At 39.3% G+C, this 27,217-nt stretch overlaps 1 long non-coding RNA gene across 1 annotated transcript in view; it reads left to right on the top strand.

Moving 5' to 3' along the window:
- Window positions 1-27,217, top strand: part of LOC104913457 (uncharacterized) — a 319,967-nt gene that overhangs the window by 57,659 nt on the left and 235,091 nt on the right. The window contains exon 4 of the long non-coding RNA XR_004161534.2: window positions 22,035-22,123. This is a non-coding gene — a long non-coding RNA (uncharacterized LOC104913457). The remainder of the gene's footprint in view (window positions 1-22,034; window positions 22,124-27,217) is intronic.

Below are 27,217 nucleotides of genomic sequence, written 5' to 3'. Positions count from 1 at the left end.
GTGATCTGAGGGCATCTCTGCTGCTCCTCTCAGTCTGTATGATGACTTGTCTTTAACGCTTAGCCCTCTTCTGAAATTAATTGCTCACCATGACATCATCTTTATACAGGAAGAATTTAAAAGTGACAATCTCTCTCTGTACTTGTCAGCATTCTCTTGAAAGGCAGATTCTTCTGGGCACGATGTGGTGGTCCAGAAGGCAGTTCTCCTGAAATATGCCTATAGTGTCTCACAGAAGCAGTGGGAAGGTCTCATTAAGTGCTTAACTCTGCTATTGGAGTAATCACTGCTACTTTAAGCTAATCCTGGTCCCAGAGTGGTCAGAAAAGAGAGGCTTGGTACTCAGCTAATGTTTTTCACGCTGAATGAAATGTATTTGCTGTCAAGAAGTCTTTCATGCCTCATCTACCAGTAAGTGTACTACGAAGTACTTTTAAAGAATTGTCTCACATTTACTCAATCGAATGACCTTAACAATTGATCTAATTATCTAGGCAAGCTATTACTCTGACTTGCTCTGGATTAACTGCAACTCTGGAACTGATAATGTGTTCTTAATTCGTAATAACGTTTTAACCTTGTGGTTGCTGCAACCAGTCAAGTAAGAAACAGGAAACCAAGAGAAATAACCTGTGGGAAATGTAAGAACTGTTATGTTCATTAGTGTTTTAAAACTACACTGAAATGCATACAGTGGCTGTAGAGATTTATTAATTTAATTGCATGTAAGGAAGTAGGTGTTTGGTTCCACTCTTTTCAAAGGATTCTCTCTTCTGAAGCTTCTATTTCCCAGTCACACTCGACGTATACTTAGGAAGTTGAGCAGACTGTGCTGTAACTTGGCATTATAAGGGATGTCTTCCTGTGAATTGCTGAACAGCTAGACGTATCATGGGCTTTCCTGAAATCTAATTTTGTTATAATCTTGTATTCCATTACTGGGTAATTGCTCTATTAGTGATATATTGTGGAAGTTTTCTAAAGTTCTCACCGAAGTCCTATATTTGGTCCCAAAGAAAGTTCTTGGATGCTGAACGGGATCTGGCGTAGGTTTTTGTAAAGCACTGCCTAAGAGGTTTGACGCCAACATAATGTTCGTAGCCAAACTCTTTAGTCACTGAAACTCCTCGTTAAGTACTGTGTGCTGTACTGTCTGTGTTCTGATCATCATTGACTGGAGAGGAAGGGAAGCCAGCAAACAATTGAGGTCATCCCATTAGGAAAAGACTGGCCATTGCTGATCTGAGCTATGCTGCAATAAACCTACTATGGATCAGTAGGGATGTTGGCAGCTTTTTTTTCTCACTCATGTCAGGAGGAATAAGTAAGGTGAATGTTACAAGAAAGAGAAAAACAATTGCTTGCCATGACGTGTCCGTTTACATTGCTCTTTCTTAATTCTCAGTTTTGGTTGGAGAGGCAATGTGCTTTTTTTTTTTTTTTTCCCCTGAATTTCTTGCCTTTATATCTCTATGCTATAGAATTTCTCTTTTTAATGAAAAGTATAAAAAGAATTGAAAGTGAAAGATCATCTTGATCCTTATTTCATAACTTTCTTTAACAGATTTTATTTATACCCTCAGTGTGCTTGTGGAAAAGAGCTTCAGCCTTTCAAGTGCAAAGATAAATTCATGTTTGTATTTCTTTTGCAGAGGCCCTTCGCTAGAGATTTGTCCTGTGGAGAATACTCATAATGAAAGGAAGTTCTCTGAGTCTGTCTTGTCCATAGCTCAAGGAAAGTTAGTCTTATATAAGAAAGTATCAGCCAAAATACATTAATTGTATGCTTCTGTCACACGTTAAAGCCATTGTTTGAGCAGAGTTTTGCATCCTGAGAATACTCCATGCTGAAATGGGATCTGGCTGATTTTTGACCAAGTGACCAGAATTCATACATATGAGACTGCTATAAAATTAAATTATATATATATCAGAGGAAAAGGGAAATATTTCAGTAGGAAACGACTTCCAAACTTCAAGTGGAATGGGCAATTATTGGCCTTTCTACATTTGTAGAGATAATGAATATTAAAATAAGACTGAATTAATTAGTGGAATTTTCCACCTAATATGGTTCTTCATTCATGCTACAAACTTGTGTCAGGCTTATGGTCTAGCTGGAAGCCATTGTTTTATGGTAATCTTACAGATCAGACTTTGAAATCTTGAGGTATAAAGATTAGTAATGAAAGTCCTAGCACTGCAGGACTATATTTTTCCTATGGTACAGCTCCATCTTCTAATAAATTCCTGCTTTGGGCTCCATTATTCTCATAGGGGAATTCACTAAATCCAAAGCATCGTTGAGATGTCTGAAATTGGCACTAACATTCTTGAGTTTACCTGATACAGCTTTGAAGTACCGTGAAATCAAACACCATACGTATCTTCTATAATCTTTTACTGTCAATAGCTGCTGAAGCTGTAGAGTTCACAGTAACTGCTTCTTGCTTTTCACAGCAATTAATAAGCTGATTATCAAGCGAAGAGAGTGGAAAGAAAAATGACCACACTTCTGTGGGACAAACAGAATGACAGCATTCTTAGCTTTGCATGATGTGAAATATTTTGAATATAATGAAATTACATGAACAGATAATAAAATTACAAACAGATAAATGCTAATGGAATTATGAACAGATTCAAATAGGAACACATCTCCTTGGGGTTACTGCGGGCATCCAAGTGTGTGGATCAGAACATTTCAATAATGGGTGAAAGGAGCTTTTTTCCCTACAATGAAAGAGAAACATTGGCTTTTTTATCAAGTGTATTAGGACAATGTAAGGTAGATATGATGATTCAATATCTAAATGGAAATATCTCTTCGTGGTTTGAATTTTCCTGGTCTGCCTCTTTTATTAATGTTTTCTTCTGTAGTTTTGTTATTAATGTAAACCCAGATTTATGAAAATCTGAATGTTGTATAAATGTTACCCAACATATCCTCAGAATAAGTGTGTATTTTGAGGTGTGTTGTTCCATTGTCTTTATTGGGACCTAATTTTCAGAACATTTGTGACTTGTGAAAGTCATGGTCTTTGGCAGATGAGGGAAGAGAACAGAGCCCCACGTTCTGCGTCACAATTCCTGTTTAGTCACTGAGTATTTAAGAAGGTATTGCTTATTTAGCAAATTGTCTTTCCAATTCCATAATTAAAAGTAGTGTTTAGAACATCTCTCCTATTGTAAGTGCTGAATCTTTCTGAGCTGTAATTCTGAAAAGCAGCAAGGCAACTTTAAGTCCATTAGTAATCGTGACAAAAGGTTTTCCAAATGAGAATACAGCTTTTCATTTTTTCATGGAAAATTCTAAAAGTGAGAGTAGTTCTGTGATGTCGTATGTTTTGAGACAAAGAACTACATGAATGCATTGTTTGTTTCATTTCTTCTATTATCTGAGCTGGCACTGGTAAGAAATAATACAGGGAAGCACCTGGCTGGTTCTGTGCACTGGACACAGAAATAAACAACATTTTAAAGTGTTCCCTAAGTTTACTAAATAGGTTTGAGTAATGACTTATATTGAACTAGAGAATGGCTGTTAATTGACTGGAAAGGTACTAGAAAATGTGTATGATGGTTTAATTTGTTTGATATTTGAATATTTAAAATACCTGTGGAAAAGTTGAAGATTTCAGAGTAGTGCTGACATTTTGTTTGATGCAAAAGAGATAAATATTGGGAAAAAATGCTACAAAAGAATCAAAGAATAATAGAGCAATTTGCATAAATTTCATCTAGGTAAGCGGGCATGAGAGAAATGTGAGCAGTTAAGCACTGTAACCAGGCTGCCAGGTCGACTGGAAATCCTGCAGGTATTCAGAGAATGAGCAATCAGAGCTAGCTTTGCAGCGAGCTTTGCTTTGGTCGGGGGTTAGGCTGGATGACTTAGAGAGGAAGCTTTCAGCTGGAACCATACTGTGATTCCATGAAGGTAAAACCCAGTATTGCTGGAAGTCTTCTGCACAGTTTGATTTTGAGTTCACTAGTGCCAAATACAGTCACACAAAGCCCCTAGCAGCCAGTCAGCAGTTTGCAGAACCCTCTCGTGAAACACGGAGCGGTGCCCTGTGCGCTGAGCTGGCTGTACGAGCCAGGTTGGTTATAAGCCAGCACATCAGCTCTCTGAAGATCGGTCCCCATAAAGTGTCAACGTAATTATTTGGTTGTGACCCACTTGAGCACTCTTCCAGAAGAAATGCATTAAATACTCCTCATTAACTAGGATGCATATCATGATCCAATTCACTTTTTTCTTAGAGAGTTTGGCTTGTAATTGCCTTGTTTCAGGAACTGCAGCAGCCATTTAGTATAGGTAGAGGTTCATTAGTACTTTGCTAATTGGCATCAGTAACTTTTAAGGATCAAGAAAATATACTGGAAAGTAATGTATCTGAACTAGTTTTCTGACCTCATTCCTGTTACTAGATAACATTAGATTCTGAAAATGCTGGCACCAAAGTAGATAGTATGTAACCGCTAGCTGTTAATTGCCTGTGGAGGAATGAGGTAGCACAGAGGTAGCAAACTTTGAATGTTTTCAATGTTGTTTTTTAAAAAGTCAAATAATCTTACCAGGAAAGACCATCTGACAAGTCTCTGTATTGCTATTAAGTAAAAGGAATTGATCAAAGGTTTTAAACAAGTTTCAGAGGGATTTTCTGGATCATCAGCAGCCGTAGCTGACTAATACCTCCTGCCATTCATTCTAGCCTTAGGGGCTATCTGTGTTCATGAACGTATTTATTTTCAAATAAATGTAATATATATAGTTGAGTAACTGAAATAGTTTCTTTACTAATGCTTCTGTTTAAGTGTCTTTACTGGCCAGCAAATCAGAAGGAAAACTAACCCTAACGCCCAGTATGCTTCCAGTATGTTATCTTAGGAGCTCCCTGGAGCCTTCCAGAGGGGGAAGCTGACCTGTTTGGCTGGGCAGGACGTGTTTCCTCCATGCAGTAACCCAGTGATATTGCAAGATTAATGTCTTGTGCAAAGGAAGAGAAGAGAGTTGAACAGAGCAGTATTGGCTGTTTTGCTTGAATCCTCTCTCCACAAGTTGAAGATGTTTACAATGATATTGCTGGCTAGAGACAGTGACTCATTTTGCTCTTGTGCTGCCGTGTAACAGCTCTCTAAACAGAAGTAGCTTTTTCTTTTGATAGCTGGTTGAAAGATAACTCTCAGTTGATGCAAATCAGTGCAGTGCTATTGTGATATGCACCATCTTTGAAGAAGCAGTAAGGTAAAGGACAGCCAATTATGCTGAATAATTGCTAATTTAAATTGAAAGCAAATGGAGAATAATGAGAAAGGAGGAATATCATTGCCAACTGTTGCCTTTTTTGTTCCTCCTGCCACTCTACGATTCCTATTTTCCTGAACATCTGGTATTCTGTTTGATGACAGTTTGCTTTGCTTTTACCCTTGTCTCACACAGGATCTTATATTTGAGTATGTAAGGAGAAGATAGTGCTGTTTAAAAATTAAATTGAATTTAAAGTACTTTGAATATGTATTTTTAAAAACATAAGCAACTAAATCATGCTTTGGAACCAGCTGTCCTGAAAGGATGTTTGTTCCTGTGACCACCTTCTAATGGATAATATTGCAGATATTTGCTATGACCTGAAGTAGTTCTCTCTCCTCCAGTGCACTTGTAACCTCTTGAACTTCCTTTATTCTGGATATGTGGGTGAGCAGAGTGTAAACAATTCTTAGGGGTATGGGAAGAAGGTTTATCAAATATACTGGGCACTATCTATGCTTATATGTAGATGGTTTGCATTTTGGTTTAAAATATCAACAACAAATTAAGTCAGGTGCTACATTGTGAAAGGTTTACTGTTCTCTTGTGAGAGATCTAATTAGGATGTCTTTGTTGGTAAAACAGTGGATATTCACGTGTAGTGTGCTTTCAGCTTGCTTTCATAACAGTAAGATTTCTTCTTTTTTTGCCAAAACTTGTCATGAAAAGCTAATGTCACTCTGTTTGCCTTAGAAGTACAGAAGTTACCCATCTTAATATTTGCACTGTCTCATCATTGTAGTATGGGATTTTCATAACTACCACGTTAAGCTTATGGCAGTAATTTCTCTTGTGATGGGTAAATCAGCTTCACGTGCACAGTTCCCGAGCAAACCAGCTCCGTTAAGGCTGGGTTTCCCCGTATCTATGGCAAGTGGATGTTCCAAGAACCACGAGTATGAATCAGTTCCTCTCTGTTTAGGCTGTGCTGATGAGAAGAAAGCTTGGCCATTATTTGAAGATAATCTCTTTTTGTAGCAATGCATGAATCAGAAGAAAAACGGACCGCCTGAAACAGTGGAATATTCTAAATGCTAAGTTAAATGTCTTGGTGTGGTCTCATCCCAGTATTCTTAACTGAGGACTTGAAACTACAGTTGAGAAGTTTTGAGGGCATACTTTAACAGCCTCGGGGACTTCAACAAAATGCCAAGTAGTGTTGAAATAATGAGGCTGTCTGTGATTCTGACAGTGAAGTCGGAAGCAAAAAAAATAATGCGGGTGGGAATTCTGTTTGGACAGTGAGATTGATTAGGAGGTATATTCTTGTTGATGCACTACACGGAAACAGTACGTTGTGGGGTGGAGCTGGAGATGAGGTGTCCATCTGGACACTGGACTTCCTAGCTGTCAGCTTAGGTGAGCTGCGTGTCTTACTCGGAGTGCTGAAGACTTCTTTTGAACAGCATTCTGTAATACAAAACAATTATAAGATCCATTCAGTCTTGCTGATTCAATCTGTGACTGGCACTTTGCAAACAGAAAACAGGATGAGAAATCCTGATGGTTCTGCTGTTGCCTCTGATCTAGTCATGAGATGGGTTTCTGAGCTGCTCCAAATCACACTGCATCCTTTAAAATCAGGCTTGGAAGAGAGAGCACAGGGAAGATCAGTGCGTTGAAAAAGAGGCAGTGGAAATTGCACTGAGAATAAGCCAGCGAGTTTCCAGCAGTATGCCTCAGTGTGTGGTTTTTCTAGAAAAAAGTAGCAGAAGTAAAAAGGGGCCTCCAGATGGGTAGTTGACATGAAAATGTGTTTTATTGCTTTCATGTGATTTAGTGTGATTTTTATATTGCTGAGTGTAAAGCAGAACTATCAAATTATTTGTTTTAAAAGCGTTTGCAAAAAAACAAAACAAAAAAAAAAACAACAACCCAAAACATGTTAGAGCCATAGTGAAACAATGAGTAAGTGATGATAAGTAGAAGATTGCTGCTTTTATTTCTAAACTTACGTGTGAAGAAGTCTTTCCACTGGGATTAGGTGTTAAGATTGGAGGCAGCCTAGGTTGCAGTGACCATGCCCCGGTGGTTGAGTTTGTGATCTCAAGGAATGTGAGCCTGGAGAAGAGTAGGGTCAGTACCCTGAACTTTGGGAGAGCAAACTTCAGACTGTTCAAGGAATTATTGGGTGAGATCTCCTGAGAAGATGTCTTTAGAGACAAAGGAGCAGAGCAAAGCTGGCTGCTCTTCAAGGATGCCTTTCTGAGAGCACGAGCTCTCCGTCCCTCAGAATAAGAAAGCTTGCAGGGCAGCAGGAAACTGGCATGGCTGGGCAAGGACCTGCTGGGCAGAGTGAGGGGGGAGAAGGGCACTGTGCCAGCGGTGGAAACAAGGCTGTGTCAGCTGGGGAGATACAGGGATACTGTCGGGACTTGCAGAGAGGGATTGGGAAAGCTGAGGTACACATGGAACTGGAGTTGGTGAGGGATGGTAAAAACAACAAGGAGGATTGTACAGGTACATGGGCCAGAAGCGACAGGCCAAAGAGAGAGGACCTCCTTCGGTAAACGAGAGAGGAGAACTGGCTACTGCAGATATGGAGAAGGCTGAAGTACTGGAAGAGTTCTTTGCCTTGGTCTTCACTGGCAGCCAAGATTCTTGTATTTCTCGTGTCCCTGCAGCCTGCATGCCTCTAGGCGGGAAGTGGGGGAGTAAATCCCCCCCGCTATAGGGGCACAGCAAGTCTGAGGCCGCCTCGTGAGACTGAGTGTGTACAGGTCTATGGGGCCGGATGGCGAGTATCTGAGGGTCCTACAGGAGCTGGCTGAGGTGTTGCCCAGGCAGACCTAGGCAGAAATTACTTTAATAGAGAACTTTTCCAGTTAGAAACATACAACCAATATCTGTTAAATATATATTGTTCTCTTCAATTCACAGAAGAACCTGAGGGTGAAACAATCTAGTGACACTATTTTTTTTAGATGAATACTCCCTGAGTGACCATCTGAATATAATCATCCATACCGATTTCCTAGGTGGCATGACTTCTGAACATAGCTCTTCATAAACATTGGCTAAAATATACCTAAAATATACCAGATGTGGTATTATTTCATCTAGAGCCAATGGTGAATGTAGTTGTGACAGTTGACTGCAGAACAAATATAAATGTGTTTAGTTGGAGTGTTGTTCTGATAGTCTTAAATTTCACTGAGTCACTCATGAAAGTTTTCTTGGCTAAGTATTTGCAATTTTAAAACGAAGTCAATGGATCCTGTTTTTTCTTTGTAAAGGAAGCAAACATAATGTGAACTCATTAGAAAGAAGACTGAAATGAAAATGGTCCGAAGGGTAATTGTGATTAAAAAATAATCCAAGAAGTATGTAACATACATTGTTGTGGAATTCAGTAGAAAATAATTTCTGTTTTGAAGTACCTGATAAGGTTGTATATATGGAACACCGTTCCCTGTAAGATTTTGTCAAAACCATACTAAAACCAAGAAGAAGAGTCTCTGAATGTGACGGGTGCCCTAGGAGCTGCTGCCACTTGTCATGCCATGGTGTGCAGAACAACAAATTACTACTGGCCAGCAGTGAGGAAGAGAGCAACCTCTGCAGGTCATGAGGAGTGAGATGTTTCCTTACTGGGATTTTGCAGGGTAACAATTGGTTCACTGAAGGTCAGGTAATCTCTGAGCTCTGAATTGTGCAGCAGAACCCGAGCCTGTTGTGCATAATCTGTAGACGAAGCTCCTTACGGCGTTTTGGAGCAAGCTGGCTCATTTATCCACATTGGCAGCTGTCACACCAACATGCATTTGGTGTGGGTTGCTTTTTCATTTTGAATTTGTTAATATTTCATATTTGAGAGGTTGCTTAACAGTAGCATAAGAGAAAGAAAGTTGCTTTCTCAGTAAAATATGAACTGTGCTTAGCTAAAATGTACTTTCTGAGGAGCTTTCTGATTTCTTCTGAGAGGATGAAATAAGCTGGGGGATCAATAGAGAGCTACAGTACTTGGAATTTCTGAGGGTTAGACTGGTATGCAAAATATTTCATTTTGATGTGGCTTTAAGTTGTTTTCCACTGATCGCCAGTGCAGTTTACTCTGGAAATACAGTTGCTTCGTTAAGCAGAAGGGATTGTATAAAACAAAGATGCAACAATAGTATTAAGGTAAAGTGTTGTCTCCATTTAGAAGAAACAAACCCCCCGTCAGGACGGTGCCATTTTAAGTAGAGCATGCTTATATTCTTCTCTTGTTTTCCTGTTCATTATTTTTTGTCTGGAATACCCAGATGCAATAACTGTTCTGCATTCGTTTATAGGTAGAAATATGTCCCTACATCATTTCAAATGATTCTTAACACTTAACTCATTGGAAATGTAATTCCTGTGTCTATAAAAGAGATAGCTGATGTAGCTGTGCTTGAAGCGCTTTTTTTATTTTTATTTTTTTGAAAGCCTTGATGGAAAAAAAAGTCCCATTAGGACTATTAGAGAGAACCTTTGCTATCCAAAATTGAAACTACAAAAATGTAAGTTTTGTTACTGAAATGCCTGGTTCTTATCTCACCTCAGTTTTACAGTTTTTAACCTCTAATGATATAAAAAAACAAACCAGTGCATTCTGGTGAAGGAGTATTTCACCAGAAATGTAATGTAGAAAGACAGGGACGCAAAATTACCATCTAGACATGGAAGAAATACTAACTAAAAGTGTTCAACTACCCATTTCTGATTTTACTTTTGCCAGAGTCTTAAAGTACTTAAATCTATGCAAGTTTACCTGTTTTTTTCTTTCATGCTCACTCAGATCACAGAATATTTAATATTGTTAGCATCAATGGAAAGTTAGGTACCAAGCAGAAAATACATCCCACTGGACTCTGCACCCGAATTTTTAACCGGTATTTAATAAATTTTATTTCTATTTATTTTTTATGATACCTTCTATTATTAATAGTGTTCTCAAAATAAGCTAATGAGATGTAATAGATTTGCATAGTTATGAAGCCTGATAAGTTATTCATGGAGATGGCACACAGAATGAAGAATTGGTGTTAATTCTGCTAGAAGTTAGCTGAGAGTACGTGCTGCTCCTCAGTGTCTGTTTTAGGGCTCTTTTTCCATAAGGTTTCAGTGGAGGGAAAAAAAAAAAAGAGAATATTCCACTTAACAAAAATTTCTTGAATGTAGTACTTTGTAAAGTAATTGTCAAATAATTTTGGCATTTAAATAACTGATATTTGATTATAAAATTGTTGAAACACAAGATATAGTGAAATCCTGGTTAGAACAGCTGCCAGATGTGTTCTGGATGTAGGTGAGTAGTAAAGTAGTGGTAGGTGATCTGAAACTGGAATGGGTTCAGACCTGGAATTATAGTTTAGGTTGCAAAAGGGAATAAATAATGTTTGACAGCCATATTTGGTTTATTTTTTGGTAGCTCTTAATAATCTTGATAGTAGTAATGTTAACCATTACTAGAAGAGTTTCTTTGTTTTCTGTACAGTAGATAGAGACAGATACTTAAATTATGTGGTATTTGGAACAGACATCTGGATCCAGTTTTTAATGAGACATGTTAGAGGTAGCCACTGGAGACTGCTAATTTTCATTCTAATCTATCCCTGCATACTTGGGCAACAGTCACATTCGTTCCTGAATTCAGAAGCAGTAGAAAATATGGGAATGGCTTTGCCTGAAATTCACATGAAACCATCTCTTCTACTCAGCATCAACATCTACCTGAAAAGAGTTCCTTCAGCTAGAAAATAATGTTTTGACCTCTTTCTCCTTCCCCTTCAATAGCCATCATCCGTGGATATCCAGATATGTGCTATAGAGGCTTTCATAACTAAAATAGCTATAGAAACAGGAATAGCCTACAGAGAGATTTAAGCAAAGCTAGGAATATTTGTTCTTCTCCACATAACATATGTTGTGAATTCACGCAGGTCAAAGTCTCAGGCTGTTTGAGGACCTTGTAATGTGCTGATTTAAATGGTTGTTTTGTTTAATAATATGGTGCCACTCCAGTTCATTGCTCTGCTTTTTCCAAAAGGATGAAAGTGATGGAATTAGATTAAATTGTAAAGCCTTCTGGGTTGTCACAACCGATTGCCTGTCCTTGTGCTGTTATAGCTCTGGATGTACACATCATCCTAAATGCTTCAGTTGGAGATAAACATGTTTCTGATAACTGGCAGTTTACTCTTTGGCTACACCAATCTCACTTTAACAATAGAATGCAAACACTGATATATTTCTACATTATTTTTATTGCACCAGAGGGAGGAAGAGGACTCTTCTTGCATTATTTGCTTTCTCTGGAACCTTAGTTTTAATTCACAATATGGATGCTATCACTTGATACAGACAGATAATTTCCTTGCAATCCGTGTTTTCACTGAGACTTATTTTATATGAAGGATATAACAAATCAGAGAGCAGTGTGGTGTGAGACCTCTGAAGTGCATGTTTGCTTCTCATTGTTAGTTTACACAGTTTGCATTACAAAAGAACAAAGTACCTTCCTTTCAGCTGAGCACAGAGCCACCACTGAAAGAGAAGCGACAGCCTTTTGTAAATACTGCTTAGAAGAAACTCAGTGTCATTCTTTGCCTCCAAGCTCCAAACTTGCTGGATGACCCTGATTGCACTGGTGGCACTGACATGCCTTCTCACTGAGAAGAATCCAACCATATGCATGCTGAGATCTTGACTCTTGGTTATCCAACTGGAGGAAGTATTCCTTAGTACCAGAAGATAACTAGACTCAAGTTTGCAAAAATAGGTAGCTAGGAACAGGTGATGCTTCATTTAGTCACTGTGCACTTCTGCATGTCTCCATTTGTTACTTCATAAATCAATTAACTTTCAAAAATTAAGGTTTTTTTTCTAATTGCTGTCATGGCTTTGATGAATCTGTGATTTTTTTTTGTAAAACTTCTAGTTCTTTTTGAAAAATCAGTGTGCGAAGCTCCGAGAAAAGGTAACTGCATTCATTGATTTTTAAAAGGCATAGTGAGAGTTCATTTAGGAAGGAACTTTATAATAGAGGCAGAAGCTCTGTGCTGGAATGAAGGGAGTTAAATTTAGAAAGGCTTAGATTGTTTTTCTTTCTAAAAAGAGCATTTCATTTTTACTATTAATGGAGAGGGTCATCTTCTTTGATTCCTTGTTATGCAGTAAAAGGTTTCTTGTTCCAAATGGAGTACAGAAGAGACCACAGAGCAGTTTGTTTGCATGGAACAGATCCAGTGTGCTTGGAAGGAAAAGTAGGATGTTAGATAATTTGGACCTGATCTGAAATTTCAGGAGATATCTGACAGCTTGAAAGAGTGAGTTGCAGGATGATGTGGATTGCAGGAAATCCACCTATCTTCACCTGGATTGATTTTTCACTTATTTTCTGTTTGAGAACTAACTAGCCGATTTACTCAAACCTTCTATTTCAGTTTTCTTTGTGTTCCTTTAGTCTTCCTGAAGACCAAATTAACAAAAGAATTTGAAGCAAATCTTTGAATTCATAGAATCAGAGAATCAACAGATTGGAAAAGACCCTTAAGATCAAGTCCAAGCATGCTTGTAGGCAAGCGGCAGTCATGTCGTTCATCACGATGCTGACTTTTGTCAGATGAACTCAAACCAACTGTAGAACCAACCGTCTGCTTGGTCCAGACTCTCTTCCTGCTCCATCCAGGGGGAGACAATTTAGCAGCAGAAAAACCCTAAATTAAAAAAATTAGAATAGATTCAGCTTTTCTGAAAACCATGTTTTTAGTTAAATTCCCCTTCTGTTTCCACATGCTTTAATAATTTGAGGTTAAGAAAACAGGCATTTAAAATAAAAATCCAGATAATTCCTGAGAATATCTGGGATGTTTTTAAATTCCCAGTAAATGATAGATACGAATTGTTTCTTTTTTAAATATGAATTTGAGGAAAGAACAAATGAATTATCAAAAGGAAGCTTTTGGTTTGTTTAATGGTTGGTTGGACCCAACTGCTGAAGATAATATGTACAGACTGTTCTGTGAACTGTTAGTACTTGCTTAATCACATTAACTAAACACATTAGTGCTTCAGTGACCTTTGGTTATTGTGACAGAAAACGTAGCGTATAGCAGGCATACATGTACCTTCTGTATAGCTGTGATCCACACAAAGAGGGTTCAGAATACCCAATTTGTCTAATATTGTCTTTCAGCTTTTATATAAAACACCTTTTGACTGGCAAAAGGAGTGTTATGGATTTTGTTAAAGCAAAAAATATTTTTGTGAGGTTTTCTCTTTAGGTCCTGATTTAATCATCTAAAGCTATTTAGAGTACATATCCTGTAATAACTGAATTTCCTGTATTAATTATGCGTTGTTACTTCTCAAGGTGAAAGGGGCATGCTGAAAATACTAATTCTGCAATTAAGTATCCTATCTGCAAAGTAAGACAGCACTGAAAAGTGTGGACATGGAAAAATGCTAGGTGAACAATTGGGATGCACAGGAGAGCAAATGCAGCACTTCAACTTACTCTTTCAAACTTGAGTTGCTGCAGTGAAATTACTGAAGGGCAGAAAATGGAGGTGGCTCTTGATAGAAAAAGTGATATTCAGAAGTGCTTAAAGAAGCCTACTTCTTGGGCACCTTGTTCCATGGGAAAATACATGGTGTGTAGGGTTGTTTTTGTCTGTTACTCTACATCATGTTTGGTCACAGAGTCATAGAATGGCCTGGGTTGCAAAGGCCCACAGTGCTCATCCAGTTCCAACCCCCTGCTGTGTGCAGGTCGCCAACCAGCAGCCCAGGCTGCACAGAGCCACATCCAGCCTGGCCTTGGATGCCTGCAGGGATGGGGCATCCACAGCCTCCTTGGGCAACCTGTTCCAGTGTCTCACCACCTTCTGGGGGAAAACTTCCTCCTCATATCCAACCTAAACCTCCCCTGTCTCAGTTCAAAACCATTCTCCCTTGTCCTATCACTGTCCACCCTCATAAACAGCCATCCCCCCTCCTGTTTAAACGCTCCCTTCAAATCGTGGAAGGCCACAATCAGGTCTCCCTGGAGCCTTCCCTTCTCCAAGTTAAACAAGCCCAGTTCCCTCAACCTTTCCTCACAGCAGAGCTGCTCCAGCCCTCTGATCATCTCAGTGCCTCCTCTGGACCCGCTCCAAGAGCTCCACGTCCTTCCTGTGCTGGTGGCCCCAGGCCTGGATGCAGTGCTGCAGATGGGGCCTCACAAGAGCCGAGCAGAGGGGGGACAATCACCTCCCTCTCCCTGCTGGCCACCCCTTTTTAATGCAGCCCAGAACACAGTCGGCCTTCTGGGCTGCAGGCGCACACTGCTGGCTGATGTCCAGCTTCTCGTCCACCAGGACCCCCAAGTCCTTCTCTGCAGGGCTGCTCTCAAGATCTTCTCCCAGTCTGTATAAACACCTGGGATTGCCCCGGCCCAAGTGCAGCACCTTGCTCTTGGCCTTGTTGAACATCTTTGGGTTCTCATGGGCCCACTTCTCCAGCCTGTCCAGGTCCTGTATATGCAGAATGAAGATCCAACATCTGTTAAAAGAGATAATTTATTTCAATTTGTTGAATTCATTTTGATTGTGAAATAATAAGAAAAGTGACTAAAAAGTGCTGGCGTCCATTGCCATATATTCAACTTGCTCATAAGGAGATAATATCAAGTTTAAAATTCCTTGAAAAAGGAACAAGGTACACAGGACAACTGCTGTTGGTTCTTGTTCTTTAAAACACCTTGCCAGTAAAGTCTTGTTTCAGATCACAAAGTTGCAGCTTAGGGCAGTGTTTGCCATGGAAGCACCTGTGCAATAAGTTATACCAGCTGTGACTGAGGAAAAAGCAGAAAGTTCACATGATTTTGACATAATCTAGCAGAACAGGATATCTTCATTAGCGGCAGTTTGGATTATTTAAATTTATGCCTCCTCTGAATGAAGCACACCGTGCTGTTAAATAACTTTAAATTAAGTTGATGGGCAAAACTCCCACTGACTGAAGGTTCACTGCATTTGTATCATTACAGACAGGCAAGAAGGAGAGACTCACTGTGCGTTCTGATCCAGAATTGCTTCACCTTATGGTTTGGATAATGAGATATTGATTTTCACAGAGCAGGTCATGTCAGAGGAAAAATGAGAGACTCACTTGCAATTATAGAAGTCATTTGCATTTGAAAATGGGGAAGGTATTTTTTCTGCACAAGAGGTAGTATTCTTTAGCTAAGCCTTTATCACAGTTGCCAGGATTTGATACAATGGGATATAAAACTGAAAATAGGAGAGCTCTTCATAAAAATATATATGTCTTTATTTTAGGTCTGAAATATTTGTAATGAAGTGCTACTTAAAAGATGTCTTCAAACTGTTATGCAGGCGTGATAGATGGAGTCTGTTAAATACTTAATGCCTCAGAGTTACAACCCTAAGTCACAGGAACTTTGCACTAAAACCTAGCGATGCTCTCTTGTTTCAACTGCTTTTAGCAGTCTTTTCAGATGACCTCGAACTGCTGAAACAGCAGAAAACATAACCTTGAAGATACTCTTTCCTTTTTATGAGCACAGCATTACTCATTCCAAAACTCAGTTGTCTACTCTGAGTAAAGTCAAACTCTCCTTCTCCAGGCTCTTTGGCAGCCTTTCTCAGGCTGGAGAAAGGCAGGGGTAGGAGCCCGGCAAGGTGAGTGCAGGATGCTGCTGTGCTGGGCCTGGCCAGGGGAAGTATGGTACTATGCTCTGGATTTCTGACTGGAGCAGTGTTGTTAACCCACTGATATTTTAGTTGATGCTGATCATTGATTGCACAGCATCAGAGCTTTCTCTGTTTCTCTTTCTCCCCCCTCACAGCAAGTATGCTGGGAGGTGGTGAGACATGGAGAGGGTACGTGCATGGGACAGCTCATCTGAATTGCCTGAAAGAATGTTTGAAGTCATGTAGCGTCATACTTGTCAGTAAGTGTGGAGGGTTTGGTCCTTCCAAGGGAGCCGTTGCTTGTAGCCTGTCTGGGTATCGGTCTGCTGGTGGGACGTGATGAGTGACTGATTGTTTTGGCATAGCTTTTTTCCTTCACTTCTTATACTGTTTTTGTCTTGACCCATGAATTTTCTTGCTTTAGCACTCTGATCCTTTCCTCCATTCAACTGCAGAGAGATGAGCAAACCACGGAGTTTTTGCTTTGCGGCTGCGAGGCTCAGCGCCCAGCAGCATTTCCACAAGGCCCTGGGAGGTATCACCTCTCTCTTCAGGATGGTTTTGGCTTTTTTTTTTTTTTTTTTTGTTCCCCTTACGGCAGTGACTAGTTAGCTATTTTCTGTCTTCTTTTCATCTCTTCCCCCGATTTCTCCCTACCAGTAGCCACCAGCCCTTGCTTCCCATTGCACTTCTTGCTGGAGTTGTGCTTGCCAGCAGCACTGCAGCAGGGGAGCATAGTGGTCTGCACACTCAGGCACTCATCACCGCGGCTGTTGTTAAAAGTTTGATCGTACTCTGCCTGTTGAGAATTGGCATCAATTTCTGCATTTAATTTCAGGTTGATACCCTAATACATTGACTTATAAAATTTAGCTTTTCCACAAAGTGAGTGATTAGCAGTCTAATCTCTTGTCTTCCTTCCAGCCCCATTTGCAGAAACAATTTCAAAAGGTCTTTGATACGTGACTAATTATTTGCTCAGGAAAAGTGTTTGTATGACTAAATGACTAATAAAGATGTCTTCGGTTCTTTCTGATGAGGAAATAAATGAAGAAATGGGTGCTTCAGGATTTCCTTTACAGCTTTTCCCTGAAGATATTGTGTTTCTTTTTACTGCCCCCCTCAGGAATACTTGTTAGAGGGTAGGAATGCTAATTAAGGTCATTAACGTGATCTTTACAGTTCAATGACTACCTAAAGTAGGGGATGGTAGAATATTTTGCTGTTTTTCTTATTGACTGCTTTGCTGAAAGTGGGTAATGGGATTTCTGGAGAAATACATCTCCTTATCAGTGCCTTGCTCTGTCCTCTCCTCCTGTTCTGTTCTCACTTAATAACATGCTTTTCTGTTTGAATGCTTATAAGTTACACTGCAACTTTCAGCATCTCCAGACCAATAAGATGAATTAAAAACGTGACTATGAAAGCATTGTATTGAAGGAAAGTAATGAAATGAAGATGGAAAATGCCATAATAAATAATCTATTTTAATAAATGATAGTACACTGTAGAATTTCAATTACAGAAACACATACTTTGCACAAGTAATTACTAAAGAAATTACTGGAGAAGCACATTCATTCATTGAACTACAGGACATAAATTCTTCCTCTGATTGCATCTTCCGTTGTGAGGAGAGCAATCACAGCAAACGCCAAGCTCTAATAACACAGTCTTTTGAGGATTGGATTTTACTGTTAGATGGGGAATGTGGAAAGTCTAATCGTACATTGTTGCTTTGTGTGCACAAAGGGAGCGAATGCAACTAGTTAAGTGTGAAGCAGGAGGTGTGGTAGTTGGCAGGGAACTCGCCCAGCTTCGTCCCATGCGCAGCTTTCAGTAGGTATTTGAATATGATGATCTTTAAGACATTTTGAAATGCATTTTGTATGTATACATAATTCTTGCGTGTATTTTTTGTGCACGGAGTAGTTATAACCTGTAGGAGGGCTGTGGAACTTAACTAGGAATTTCATTTTAAAAGTTTTTGAGTTTTGGTGAATAAAGGGAAGACTTGTAGCTTCAAACTGGTCTGAGAGTATCGTGAATTTTAGGATATGTAGTCATGGCTTGGCTCTTGGATCCAGTTCCTTTGAAGTAAGAAGTTTATCCCTTGTGGTTTGGAAAGTGCTGTTATGCCTGCTTGTGAGCGCTCACCTGCTGCGCGGGGCAGTGGGCCCTCAGGATGCCTGGCAGAGCTATCCAGCACATGAACTCCAACGTGCAGGTCTATTCCTGCAGTAACGAAACAGCAAAGCCAAAGGAGACGTGTTGTACTGTTAACTGTGGGTGAAATGCCAGTTTCAGTGCATGAATTCTCTTTAATTTGATGGAGGTAAGAACTGTTGGCTTGTGAGACTGCACTGGCCAAGGTATCTAGCTGGGTACAGAAGGGATTCTGTGTGAACCGAGGGGGAGGAACACGGGATTCCACAAAACCCTGAAGAACTGCAAAGATGATTCTTGTCTTTACAAGGCACCAAAGCACAGCAGCAGGCAAACCCTACGGATACTGCTGAGATTGGGAATTACATGTGCTTGTGCGTATCAAGAGATGCTTCTTTTCCCAACAGATGTGAAACTACCAAACCTGTTTGGAGTCAAGAATTCTCCTTTGATAGGAATTCAAAATTTTAAATTATGCCATTGAGTTTTTTGTAAATTTGGAGCAAAAAGGTTATTTCTCTGTGTAATCACTAATGAATCAAATTAGAAATTCTTAATTCATAGGAAAACTGCAACAATTACTCAGTAGTAAGTTAAAAGCAAAACAGAGCCGTGAAGCTAATTAATAGCATAGATAAATGTTTCTTAGTTCCTAGCCTTCTGGTCATGGTTTTTCTTCCAGCTCCCATCTTTTCTATTTAGACCATGAATTTTTTTTTCCAGAAAGGGATTTCATTTCAGTCAGTCTTGCAGAGTGTTTGCATGTTGGAGCCCTGTTTTCCTGCTTGTGGAATGCTGAAAAAAAGTAAGGTTGTAAAAGGAAAAAAAAAAGAAAAAAATACCCAATAGCAGGCTACCTAAACATCTGCAGTTAAACACGGCGATATCACATGTGCAAAGTAAACACACACACAAATAGGAGCTTGTTCGCTTCTTCCTTAGGCAATGAGTGAACTGGCATCCTGATTGTACCCCAGACGAGCCTATTGGTTTAGTGGGTGTGTTTGTCTGCACCTTTCGTGAGAAAGGTTGTTTGATAAACTTTTAAAATAATTGACTCTGTCTTTTCAAATCTGTGTTCTGAAAACTTTCTTGGGGTTCTTTGTACCCCAGTGAAAGGGCCCTTCATTTCATTGCGCTCCTAGACATCTGTCTCTGCCTTGATGTCTGTATGGATTGAGTTATATTCTTACTGTTCTGTAGGTACAGGAGTATTCTTCTAGAGTACAAGACTGCAACGCTCCGTGCTGTAAATACAAGAACGTTATTCTAGAAGCTGGTTGTATTTTCATCCTAATGACGCCAGCTTAACACACATTCGTATTATAGTATTATTCTAGACATTTTTTTCATTAGTAAAAGGAGATCTGAGTTCTTTGTATTTTTTGCTTCAACAATACTTGATAAAGGCTTCATTGGCCTCTGCACAAAGAAAAACATCTGTGAGAATACAGATTATTCCTCTTGCATAGTGTTGTTAAAGGTTTTTGATGAACCTTTTACAGATAAAATGAGATGTTCTTTTGCCAGTTTTACCTCTTCTTTTCTCTTGATAATGATGCAATTATTTATCACCTTATCTTCCCAAAACAATAAATATGGTATCAGTAAAAATATAATCCACAATATATTAAGAGTATTATTTCAAAATAAGAGATAGAGAAACAAAGCTTGTTCTGTTACCATCTGACTGACTTTTACTAAAGCCATTTCAGATTTCACAAGATGTTTGAATAAGAACATTGCACAAATGTTTGTGCTTCCCAAATTACAGTTACGTAGGTACTTGCTTGAAGATATAATTTTTCCGTAATAATGTCATGGGGTGCCATTGTAAATATCCACTGATAGTTAACACAGGATGTTTAAACATCTTAAAAGTGCAGACAAAGTGGAATCGTGTCTGCAAAGCCTGCATGTAATTCTGTTCTAGATTGCAATCTGACAGCAAGCTGCGGGGTGCGGTGACACATCCAGAGGGGCATAGGCAGGCTTGAGCAGTGGCCCAAGTGAATCTCATGAGGTTCAACAAATCCAAATGCAAGATCCTGCACTTGGGTCAAGGCACCCCCACTGCCAGTACAACCGGGGGATGAAAGGATAGAGCACAGCACTGCTGTGACAGACCTAGGGGTAATGGCGGATGGTAAGCTGGACATGAGCCAGCAATGTGCCCTTGCAGCCCAGAAAGCCAAGTATCCTGAGCTGCATCAAAAGCAGGGTGGCCAGCAGGGCGAGGAAGGTGATCCTACCCCTCTAATCTGTGCAGGTGAGGCTTCACCTAGAGTGAAGATATGGAGTCCTCGGTACAGGAGAGACATGGAGCTGTTGGAGCGTGTCCAGAGAAGGGCCACAGAAACGATTCCAGGGATGGAACATCTCTCCTACAAGGACGGGCTGAGAGAGCTGGGGCTGTTCAGCCTGGAGAAGAGAAGGCTGCAAAGTGACCTGAGAGAGGCCTTTCAGTGTCTAATGGGGATCATCTTTGAGTTCCCTTTCAACCCAAGCCATTCTATTATTCTGTTGTATCATCTGTACCTTCTTGTATGGCTGGTTTTGCGTTCCGTAGAATTACTGAATAATTCTTGCTTGCATCCATTCTTAATGGCCAGTATTCAAAGTGCAAAATTGTCAGCCAGATTAATAAGATGCGTAGATCTTGTGATATGTTACCATCTTCTATTTAAATAAGTTGCTTTTAGAAGTTTGCCTAAGAAGTATAAAAAGCCAGGAGATTTTTGTGACAATATGATAACAGTAATTAAATTTTGCATTAATTGCGATCTAGTAGCAATGCTAAGTACTAACATAAAAATGAATTATCGGTGAACATACTTTACTTTAGCCACCAGTAAATCTAGACATTCAGAAAAGGAATTCTCCCATACCTGCTTTGACCAGAAACAGGTGATTTTCAGTATCAGTCTGTGTCTATCAAACATATCACTTACCTCGTGTCCGGAAAGACTTGCACGTTTTGCCTGTTTGGAACAAATGGGAATGATTTGTGACTCCAGGCTTGAAAAGTATATGGAAATGTTCTCAGTTGTGCTTACTCAAATTGGTATTAATGGGATAGAGTGGATATTAATGGGATAGGGCAAAGTCAGCCTTACTCAGCATAAAGTTTCAATGTTTCGTAGTGCATTATAATGGAGCAGACTGGAAAAGGGCTCAGGCCTTCTCAGACTGGAATACAAAGCACTTCAACCTTGATTAATATTATTTTTGTATCCAGATGTTGAATTTCATCATAACTTCTTGTTGTGAGGCATTTAATCCACTTCCAATTTCCAGTATAGGCTGATGTGGATGTTACAGAAGTCTTTACACTGATGTGTGTAGCTCCCTTGTTATCCACAAGAGAGGCCGGTCTCTGCAACTGCAAGGCAGACGTTCAGAGGTGGTATAGAATGGACATACTGAACCTAATGAGGTTTTGATCTTGAGGTAGCATCTGTCATCCTGTGTACTGGCTGCAGAGTTTAACAACCACGTCTGGTAGGCAGATTTGACACCTGCTCTCGTGTTGTTGAATCACTGCTACTCAGGAAGTAGCTTTGGTTCTTATTTGTTCCCACAAATATGAATAGAGTTCACTCATTTAAAAACAGGCTGGTTGGGAGTAAATACTGTAAAGGACAAAGGGTTGTTCATGTTTGATTTTCCTCATCCGATCCTTTCCCACCTCCTTTAGAATATGGGCTTCTTTTCTGTGATATCAGTTAATCCAGTTACAACGCTGTGAAGATGCAGCCCTAGATATACTACTTTGTAATCATAGATTGTAATGGGAAATTACGTTGGACAAAAGTCCAATTTTCCTTGCTTTGAATACTGAGGAAAGTGAGAGAGAACTACTTCTTTTATTCAGCTTTTTGTTGTTTGCTTTGCAGAAAGAAAATCTCTCTTCTTGGCAGAATTTCTGACTTCCAGAAGTATGTGTCCATTGGAGAACAGAGGGTGATTCTTGCCACGCACATTGGTATGTTGCACTGCTTTAGTTCCTGTTCAGCTCTCTGGCACTACAGAGATGGTATCTATATACCAATAATAGAACAGTAATAGAACAATAGAGCAATAATAGAACAAGCCAGCAAACTGTTGGTGATGCCTTTTACTTCTTAGAACAAATTTGAAGATAAAATTTTGAAAAAAACTATTTTTGTCAGTGACATGTTTTCGAAGCTGAAAGCTGAAATGTAAAAATAATAACTGAAAACCAAACACACATTTGCTCACACACTCACTCTCTCATATGAAGTGTTGGATTTCGGGACGAGAGTTTCCAGTTATGTAGAAGGGTCAGAATCATTTGGTTACTCCCAGATCACATTGGCTCCAACTACTAAAATGGACGTGAGCTTTAGGGAACAAAGTTAATTCCAAACCTTAATCTCTGTGGCAGAAATTGAATGCAACGTGATTTTATTTACTCCATTAAAGCGTGGTACAGTCATTGACAAGATCTGGCTTGCTCCAAATATCTGCTTGAAAAGCTGTGCCAGGGAATTTAATGCCTGCCCAGTTTCATGACAGCACACTGACCCTAGAACTCACTGACTCCATCCGCATTGCACAGTTGGGAGCTGGCAGGGGCTGGCTAAGTGGGGAGGAGGAGAGCTGGAACAGTTAAGTATATGAAATTTGTTTTGAAAGATCAGCTGTTTGGGCATCCTGTTCAGTTAGTTTCATGTGCCAGGCATCCTCTTGAATTTTTTTTTTTAGCTTTTAAGAGCATCTGGAAGGGTTGTAATAGTTTCAGATTTTTCCTGTATCTGTAGAAGTCCATTGTCACAATGCCAAAGGTTGCAGAGTCTGAAGGACATGAGACAAACAGAAAGCTAAATAACAATGAAACGTGGAAGAAAAACTGTCTCATGGTCCTCTGAAGGCATTTTGTAAAAAGGCAAAATCCAGGAAAGTGAACCTGGGGAGGAAGAGGCTGTTTATTTTACAGGACTGTTTTGGATGGCACCTCTGGTTTAATCTTAAATAAGCCTTTGCTTTCCATTCAGTCTGCATCCTCTACAAAGCCCTTTCTGTTGAGTACTATATACCCTGTAAATTAGGTAAGTATGTTTTTCTGACTGCTTTGTGCCTGTGCTTTTATCCTACAAGATACTGAACATCTACAGATTACTGATGGTATTATGTTTTTAGAACTAAAGATCTAGCTCCTCCATCTCAAAACAAGTCCTGCTTGAAACATCAGTATGGTTTTTTGTTTTTTTTTTTTTTTTCCTGCAAGCCCAAGGGATCATTAAACTCATCTCTCATTTGGAAACCCAGATAACTGGGTATGCTTTACTCATCTAAATTTTTATAAAGTCCTTCAGTCTTTTGTTTATAGACTGTTTACAGGAACGAAACGCACAGTGACATTATTTCTCTAATTAATCAAGAGCAGAATAAGAAACACAAAATACCCATGTAACTGGAAGCTTGCAACTGCAGATGTTAACTGAAGAAATAAAGTACTGACTATCCTGCAACATGACATGAAATCAAAACACGCATAATGGTTTTTAAGTATATCTTTTCTGTTAATTGTCAAGGTGAAAGTGGTTTATTTATTTATTTCAGCTATATTGTTTTCCCCGTAAAATTAATATTCCCATCCTGGAGTACCCTTCTGTTATCAGACGGATCCATTGGCTTATATTTAGAATCTCTAAGACCACTAGAACGAAACCAGCTAGTTGCAGTGTGCTGAAGGGGAACTGGTATGTCATGTCTGAACTGATAGAGGGGTATGGGTGGCCCAGGAAGCACAGGTGCAAACAATTTACACCTGCCTCTCATCTGATTGGAAGGAGTGGACCCTGGTTCTTCCCCTCCTTCTGGGCTCATTTAAGGGCTAGCCTCCAAAAGGAGATCATCCTACTTCCTTAAAGGAGCGCCCCACAACTGGAGGCCTTCGTCGCCAGTTAGGTGAGGCACCCTTTTTTCTTGTGTGTGACTGTTGGTATTCTCAGTGGTACTTTGCCTGGTACTGTGAGGAACTTTTCAGAAGCAGTTTTGCTGCTTGGTAGGACAAACATACGCTATTTTTATTTTTAGCTTTTCTTATTTGGGCATATAAATATATTCTGTTTATATATGTAGACATACTTCTTGCAGAAAGTCTGTTCTATAGAAATTTATATTTAAATTCTATTGGTGGAGGCAGGGCTTGGGAGAATGGATGAAGAGAAACGAGTCAAAATAACCCCTAAGCTGTAAATGAAGGTTTTGAATGTGAGGCACAGCAAAAACACTTTTCTATGGGTTCAAATGTTTTTGTGGGAACAGCAAGTTGGCTCTAATGAAGTGTGTGGATTGACAATTGATCAAGAACCTCACTGGTGACTTTTTTTTTTTTAACTTGATCACTGAAATGGAAGATAATAATAGCTGATTTCAAGTCTCCTGATGGAGAGCTAGTCCAATTGGTTTTATAATGAAATAAGTATTTGAAAGAAAATGATGATCAAACCCTAAGCAGTTATAGTTAGATCTGTTGAAGTGGTGTTGTGCTAATTCAGAACACTTTTGACAAAAACATATCAGGTTTTCAATACACTTGAATACGTGTGTGTACATTCAGGTGAGGTTGTCACCTGAAGGGGCTTAGTGGTAGAGAACTGTGGAAGGAGTAGAAAGCTGGAGTGTTGGTTATCAAGGAAGAAAGGCCCTTGGCCAAAGCTTTGTTAACTGTACAGCAGTATCTGCTGTTGCTTTGGAGTTGGAATGGTAATAAGGGAAGAGATGTACTGAGGTGCTGGAAGCAGGGGTGAGAGCTGTGTGTGGGAGCCCAGGCCTGAACACCATGTGGATGTCTTCTTCCTTTCTGCTTCAGTTAAGTACCTGTGTAAGGTGAGAACTGTTGTGAATAGACGCAAAACTATTGCTGATGTCTAATCTGTAAAAACCCAAAGCCCTTTATAGAAATTGGGAGGATTAAACTAATTATTTGCTACTTTATGTGGAAAATTCCTCTGTAAAAGCAAAATAATTGCTAAATGAATTCCCTCTGTAGGAAGTTCTGCTTGGATAATGCCTCTCTCACACTGCTGCACATTGCAAGGGGTGTGAGGAAGCGGATGGTACTGTGGTGTGATGTGCCATACATTCAGAGTTTCAGATGATGTAGAAGTGACCTGTAGACATCAAGTTGCATTGTTGCAGTTTTGTTTAAGTAATGTGGTACTGTACAGAACAATTGTTGATCAGTGGAATAATCTAATTGAAATTAAAGGCATTTACAAAAAAAATAAGTGCAACTAGACTTGTCTTCTGAAGTACCTGCATGCAAGATTTTCCTCAAGGAAGATGATTCGTTTGAATGAGGAATGCATGCTTCTCATGAATTTAAATTCATTTTGGCATCAGAAATCTATTGAATGAGATTATGATGAGAAGCTATAAGGTAAAGCCCCCTGACTGGAGGGTAAAAGAAAAGAGAACAGTGTCTGACAGGAAAAAAAAAAAAAAAAGAATATTTTTAAAAGACATATGTGGTATACAGGGAAAGAAAAATGAACAGCCTTCCATAAGAATGGGAAATAATCTCTATTTATTTCAAGAACTAAATTTATTTTTCTTTGAATTGTATGGGGTGGTCTGCCAAACAAATTATTTGGTAACAACACCCCATTATGAAAGCACCATAACTCTTTGCAGAAGTAATAGCTTTTATCATTATCATTGATTCAGGAAATTGGAATAAATATCTTTGCATATTAGCACATTATGTAGATGAATTTGGAAATGGCTCAAAGCTATTTACTATTTCATGCCCAAAATGACATTGTTCTGTCTGCTCAAGAAAAGAATTTAATTAATCTTTGGTGGCTGAGAAGCAGGCAGCAAAAACAGCATTATTTTCAGAGCTCAGAACAAATAAGCTGAAGTCATGAGGCTGAATAAATGAAGAAATTCTGCCTGTGTGTGTAATCTATAGCATATGTCTGTAGCAGATTAATGTACATACATGTAAGTCGGTGCAAATACAGATCTAAAGTCGGAAGGTTCAGGACATCCCCAAGGAAAGGGATTGGATGTTTAGAAGAGTTATTTTTATAGTAGGCTTTCCTAGCTGCCACCTGTTAATAGAAAGAAAATGTTTGCACTTCCTTTTGTAAAACTTACTTTATTGCTTCTCCTATTCATGTTATCCATAAATTTGTATTTAAGTTTTCATATTACAGTACTGACTTAGGTCCAACTTCTGCTATTCAGGTGTACATCAAGAGTCACTGAGTACCTTCTGCATCTCTAATAAAAGTAAAAATGAAGCTTCTGGGGGAGGGCAACAGTTTGTCTTTAAATAGTGTGAAGCTGTGCTTTGAATGTTTTTCTAGGCTGCAATATCATGTGTGCATACCTCTACGTGTTTGCTCAAATGAGCAGTTGAGTGTTCTGTATTCCATGGTTAAAAAAAAAAAATAAAAAATCACTGCTACTGCAGGATATATATGTACATATGGATTATATATATACATATTCTTTTTTTTTTTTCCCTCATGGCATGGTATGCAGTTCTTCAGAGTTATCTGAAAGACCAGCAGTCAAACCAAAATACACCTGTGATTCCATTCAAGATATTCATAAATTTTACCAGAGCTAATTTTGAGATGAAAGGTGAGATGAAAAACAAAGTGCAGAAGATAAGACAGCTTAAATACAAACAGGGTGAGACTGTGATTTTGAAATCCTCCAGTCAAGTGGGTAAGTGGCACTTCCCTTGATGTGCTTATGGCTTATGAGTGAAGCTTAGTAATCACCAGGAATTTCCACATCCAGTGGGACCACTGTTTGTGTAGTGACAAAGATGATGAAAAATTGGGATAATTTATATTTGCTATGCTTCTTAGAATGACAGAAGTCACTTTCCTGGATAGAAATGAGTGCTGAGTAAAAGCAGGAGCTGCAGAGGCAGAAGGCAATGCAACTGCCCTTTTTTACAGACTAGTTAAGCTATAGGTAATTGTGATCCCCCAACTGTGAGGACTGGGGAATGGGATCTCCAGCAATGGGATTGTTACTATGTCCAGTTCCATAAGGTTTGGCTATGAGGGCTTATGGTGTGATGCAT

The sequence above is a fragment of the Meleagris gallopavo genome, chromosome 16, assembly GCF_905368555.1.
Source record: "Meleagris gallopavo chromosome 16, MGAL_WU_HG_1.1, whole genome shotgun sequence".
Classification (NCBI taxonomy): domain Eukaryota; kingdom Metazoa; phylum Chordata; class Aves; order Galliformes; family Phasianidae; genus Meleagris; species Meleagris gallopavo.
Note: the sequence above shows the minus strand (reverse complement) of the source record. Positions and strands in the feature narration are given on the sequence as shown.